We start from the raw sequence: 5,843 nt of genomic DNA on the forward strand, positions 1-5,843 counted from the left end.
TACTTATTCCATTAAATAAAATCTAATATTGGAAATAAAAATCTAAACTTGAATAAAAATAGCGTAATAGTGGAGCGTATAAGGTATCGAATCACAAAGAATAAGAAAAGCCTTGCAGAAGCAAGTAATGCATACCAACAAATAAAGTTGCAAGCACTCTCAATCAAAGGTCAACTAAGAACCTGAAATAATATTAAAATAGAGATGTGAGTTCAACAAAATCAACAAGGGAATAACATTTATATATATTTGAGTTATTTATAAGTGTAAGGAATGAAACTGTCATGACCCGAATCCCGGGTCCATGACCGGCAACGCAGGAGCGGTGTCATAAGAACATCCTATTTATGTTAAGCCTCAAAACGAACATATCAAAAGAACATATCACAAATCAAATGACACTCAAAGGTGACCAGATGACACCCAAAAATGACTAGATAGTACCCGAAGGTGACCACCATGGAATGATCAGTCGTCACAGGTTGATATCTCTCTCACCAACTAGGTATGTAGAATACTATGTGCACATAAATTAACTATTCTTCATTAGCATGAAGTTACTAACAAGTCCTATATCAAGGCATAATAGATATTCACATAATTATCAAAGCAATGTATATCATATCGAATAAAATTTAATTCAACAGAATGCAAGTGTGAAATTCAAGAATAGATGAATACTCAAATAATAAAACAACATATATAAATATTCAAGAATTAATCAATTGTACTCATTATATAATCAACATACATATATTACTTATATTACATGCATATTAAAGATTATCTCACTCACCCGAAAAATATAGAAGTTAAAAGAATATTAGATGAAAGACCTGAAAATCCTGTTGAGGATCGTTAGAAGTACGTACAATGAATATACAGAATATACTAAAAAACAACTTAAAACAACACAAATAAAAGACTCCAATCTATAAAAGAAAACCAAGTTTAGTCTCCTAAGTTTAGGGACTAAAATGATAATTTTTAAAAATCAAGGACCAAAACATAATCTTACCAAAATTGGATGACCAAACAGTAAATATCAGAAATACATAACCACACTAAAATTTCACCCATAATCAATCTTCAATTCTGTCTAGAATCTCAATTTACATTCCAGGGACAAATTGTAATTTTTCCAAAGTTCAGAGACTAAACTGTAAATCTCTAAAATAGAGGGACTAAACTGAAAATTACACAAATCATTTATCAAACTGAGATTCATCATCCTTAATCTGAATATTGCTTAAAATTAAAAACACATTTCAAGGGTCGAATTATAATTTTTCAAAGTTTAGGGACTAAATTGTAATTTTTATAAATCAATGACCAAAATAAAATTTGGTCATCTTAAACTTAAGACCATTCTGTCTAGATTTTCTAGTAAAGTTGAAACAAATTTCTTAACCTATAACAAATCAATTCACAAATTCTTATTTCTAACAACACACCCAAAATCAATCATTTAACCTTAAACCCATAATAATCATGAATCAATCTTATATAACAACATAAACTTCAAATCTTTATAAACCTTAATCTCTTCTTCGATCCTTCCATAAACAAATCATAATCGAAAGTAACATGAGAGGGAACCACTTACTTGCTACTCCTACCTTTTTTTAACCCAAAAACTCAAGATTAAAAACTAAAATTCTTGGTTTGATGAGAGGAGCGTCACAGCAACCATAAGAATTAGAAGAGAAAAAACAATTATCTTGCAATTTTTTCTTATATACCTAGGTTAATTTAGGTTGGGATTGGGTTTGGGCCAAAAGTTTGGGTCTTATAAAAACTATCACGACCTGAATCTTAGGTCCATGATCGATCGGCAACATAGGAGCGAAGTCATAAGGATACCCCCACCTACATTAAGCCTTCGAAAACATACATATCATAAGAAAAAATTATGTAAAATTTTTGCAGCATTTCATATTTTTTCAAAATATAATATTCTTCAAAGCAATAAAATAAAATGATACTTCAAAACTCTTTATCCTCAAATAGAAAAAAAAATTCATAATACTTATTACATTATCAAAATCCAAACATAAATAAAATAGTGTAATAGTGGAGCATCTAAGATATCAAATCAAAACTAAAAGAAAAGCCTCACGAAAATAAGCAAGACATACCAATAAACAAAATAGCAAAAACTCTCACTCAAAGAACAACCTACTAATAAAAACTAAGAACCTGAAATAATATTAAAATGAAGGAATGAGTTCAACCAACTTAATGAAGGAATAACAACTAATATACATCTTAGTTATTAATAATTTGTAAGTCGTACATATCTTGATATAAATATACATACTAAGCATATTAACATAAGGTAGTGGAGTATATTTCAAAGATTAGATGAAACTCAAAGGTTACCACTGTGGGAGGATCAGTCGTTGCACGTTGGTGCTTCTCTCACCAGTTAGGTATACAGATATGACGTGTGTAAGACCCAAAGTTTTGGCCCAAACCCAACCTAATTTAACCTAGGTATATAAGGAAAAGTTGCAAGGGAATTACTTTTCTCTTTTCTAATTCTTATGGCCGTCATAACCCTCTCCTCATCAAACCAAAGATTTTAGTTTTTGATCTTGAGTTTTTGGTTCAAGAAATGTGGAAGCAGCAAGTCATTCTCTCTCATATTATTTTTTATTATGGTTTGTTTATGAAAGGATTAAATAAGATATTAGGGTTTATAAGGGTTTCAAGTTCATGTTGTTAAAATTGATTCATGATTATTATGGGTTTAATGTTAAGTGATTGATTTTGAATATGTTGTTAGAAATAAGGATTTGTGAGTTGATTTGTTTAAATTAATTTTTATGGGTTAAGAAATTCATTTCAACCTTGCTGGAAAATTTGGACAGGATGGTCTTGAGGTTGAAGATGGAAAAATTGTATTTTGGTCCTTGATTTATGAAAATTACAGTTTAGTCCCTAAACTTTGGAAAAATTATAAATTAACACCTAAATGTATTTTGAGGTTCTAGATAGTGTTATTATGAGGTTAAGGAGGAGGAATCTTATTTTGATAATTGATTTGGAATATTTTCAGTTTGGTCCCTCGATTTTGGGGATTTACACTTTAGTCCCTGAACTTTTAAAACAAATTACAGTTTGGTCCCTGGTTCGTTCTGGACAGAATTGAGGATGGTTTATGAGTGAAATTTCAGTATGGTTATGTATTTACTGTTAGGTCCAATTTTGGTAAAATTACGTTTTGGTCCCTGTTTTGGAAAATTAACATTTAAGTCCTTAAACCTAGGAGACTAAACCTGGTTTTATTTTATGCATTGGAATCTTTTATTTGTGTTGTTTTGAGTTGCTTTTGAGTATATTTCATATATTTGTTGTAGGTTCTCCTAACAATCCTCAGTAGGTTTTTCGGGTTCTTCATCCGATATTCCTTTTAGTTCTATATTTTCCGGGTGAGTGGGATAATCTTTAATATGCATATAATATAAATAAATATGCATGTTTATTATATGATGAGTACAACTAGTTAATTTCTTGAACATTTATATATTTTGTTTTATTTTCCGAGTACTCATTTATTCTTGAATTTGCACTTGCAATCTGTCGAACTAAATTCTATTTGATATGATATACGTTTCTTTGATGATTCTGTGAATATATATTATGCCTTGATATAGGACTTGTCAGTAACTCCATGCTAACAGAAAGTAATTAACCTATGTGCACATAGTATTCTGTATACTTAGCTGGTGAGAGAGACATCAACCTGTGGCGACTGATCATCCCACAGTGGTCACCTTCAGGTGTCATCTGGTCACCTTTGGGTGTCATCTGATCTCTGACATGTATTTCACTACTTTATGATAATATGTTTAGTATGTATATGTATATGCATACGTATATCAAGATAAATCAACTTGCAAACTATTAATATCTAAAATGTATATTAAATGTTGTCCATCACTGAGTTGGTTGAACTCACCCTTCATTCTTGATATTATTTCAGGTTCTTAGTTTCTGTTAGCATGTGGACTTGTTGAGTGTTCCTACTTCTTCAATTTTGATCGGTATACCTTGCTTGTTTTACGAGGCTTTCCTTTTAGTTCTGATTTGATGTCTTAAACGCTCCACTATTACTCTGTTTTAATTAAGTTTGAATTTTGACAATGTAATAAGTATTATAAAATATTATCTTTGTTTTAATTACTGAGGAGAAGTTTTGAACTATCATTTGGTTTCATTAGTTTTGAATAATATAATATTTTTTTGAAGATTATGAAATGCTGCGTATTTTCAAATAACTTATTCTTTTGATATGTCCATTCTGAGGCTTATCGTAGGTGGGGTGTCCTTTCGACACCGCTCATGCGTTGCCGGTCACGAACCCGGGATTCGGGTCGTGACAACGTGCACAAAGACTAACTACTATCTGTTAATTTGATTTAACAGAATGCGAGTGTGAAATCAAGAATGGATGAATACTCAAAAAATAAAGCAACACATATATCAATATTCAAGAAATTATATTTTCAGGTAATAAATCCCTAAATAACTCTAGATCTGTCTAATAGGATCATATGGACTCCCGAATAATTTTGTTTTATTATTTATATTGCGTGAATGACATTTGAGAAACCCAACATGTCACACACCAAAGCAGACATGCCTTGAGCAACTGTACATTGCATCTCTATCATTTATCAATTTTTAGATTCTTCAAGTTTTGTTAACTTCAATAATGGCACTTAATTATTTTAGGAAAACTGTAGCTTCAGTATAGTGCATCCCCCTCTTATTCTATAGGAACTCTCCCTGTACCGACGGTGGCTACTGCATGTAAAATCAGCTTCTTCAGTAATGTACCTTTCATAAAAAAATAAAAAATAAAAAAGAGCAGAAACAGGATGAGTAGGGCACTGGATGAAATATTTGTTCACTGGAAAGTACTAGGAAGAAGAGAAATGTTGGCTTGTAATTGTTTGGAGGATGATAAGGAGAGGATTCGTCTTAAGGTCTTGAATATAATTAAATTCAAAATCACACAGATTTTTATACATAGTGATGTCTCGATCCATCCTACATGATTTTTTGAGTTTAATATATATCCCTGTCTTGCCAATCTAGCTAACTAGCTGCAGGACCACACTAGCCTCTCTTGCATGCAATCTGGGAACTTTGAGGCTCCCTACAGCCGCGTATCAATTATTCGGGAACTTGAGAAATTTGACGTTGTAACAATGACCGAGGAAGTAGAACTCTTATTAAAGGCATAAAATTGCTACCCTAAATCTTCAGATTCTGGCAATTTCTCCTCTGAAGCTGTACGGGAAATAATGGTTTTTAGGGTTAGTTTTCATCCCTTTACAAGTTAATAAATCGAAAGAGAGGTGAATGCATAAAGAATTGGCTACAAAAACCAAAGTTGCATACAGTAAACCACATGGCAGCAACTTCGTTGGAATGACTACAATACTCAACTTGAAGAAATAAAAATTTGTCAGCATTGTAATTACAAAAGCTGGAGCATCCCCAGGAAAGATCACATTCATGGCAGTCAAGGATAATATTAGAGATGATTAAATGAAATAATTCTGGAACCAACACAAGTTGTGCTGCCCATATTGTCTAGCAATAATGCTTCTTTTGCGCCTGAAAGTTGGACTACAAGCTGGCAATTCCTGAATGACCAATAGAACTCAAGTTTACTAGAAGAAAACACTTGTATAGAACATGAATTTTCAGATCAAGCATAAGATTCTTTCAATGTTCACCCCTCCAATGTTCATTTCATAGAATACTAAAGAGAAAAAAATAAAAGAACAGATAATGGACAGAATATATTTATATCAGAATTGATCCAT

The sequence above is a fragment of the Populus trichocarpa genome, chromosome 9, assembly GCF_000002775.5.
Source record: "Populus trichocarpa isolate Nisqually-1 chromosome 9, P.trichocarpa_v4.1, whole genome shotgun sequence".
NCBI lineage: Eukaryota > Viridiplantae > Streptophyta > Magnoliopsida > Malpighiales > Salicaceae > Populus > Populus trichocarpa.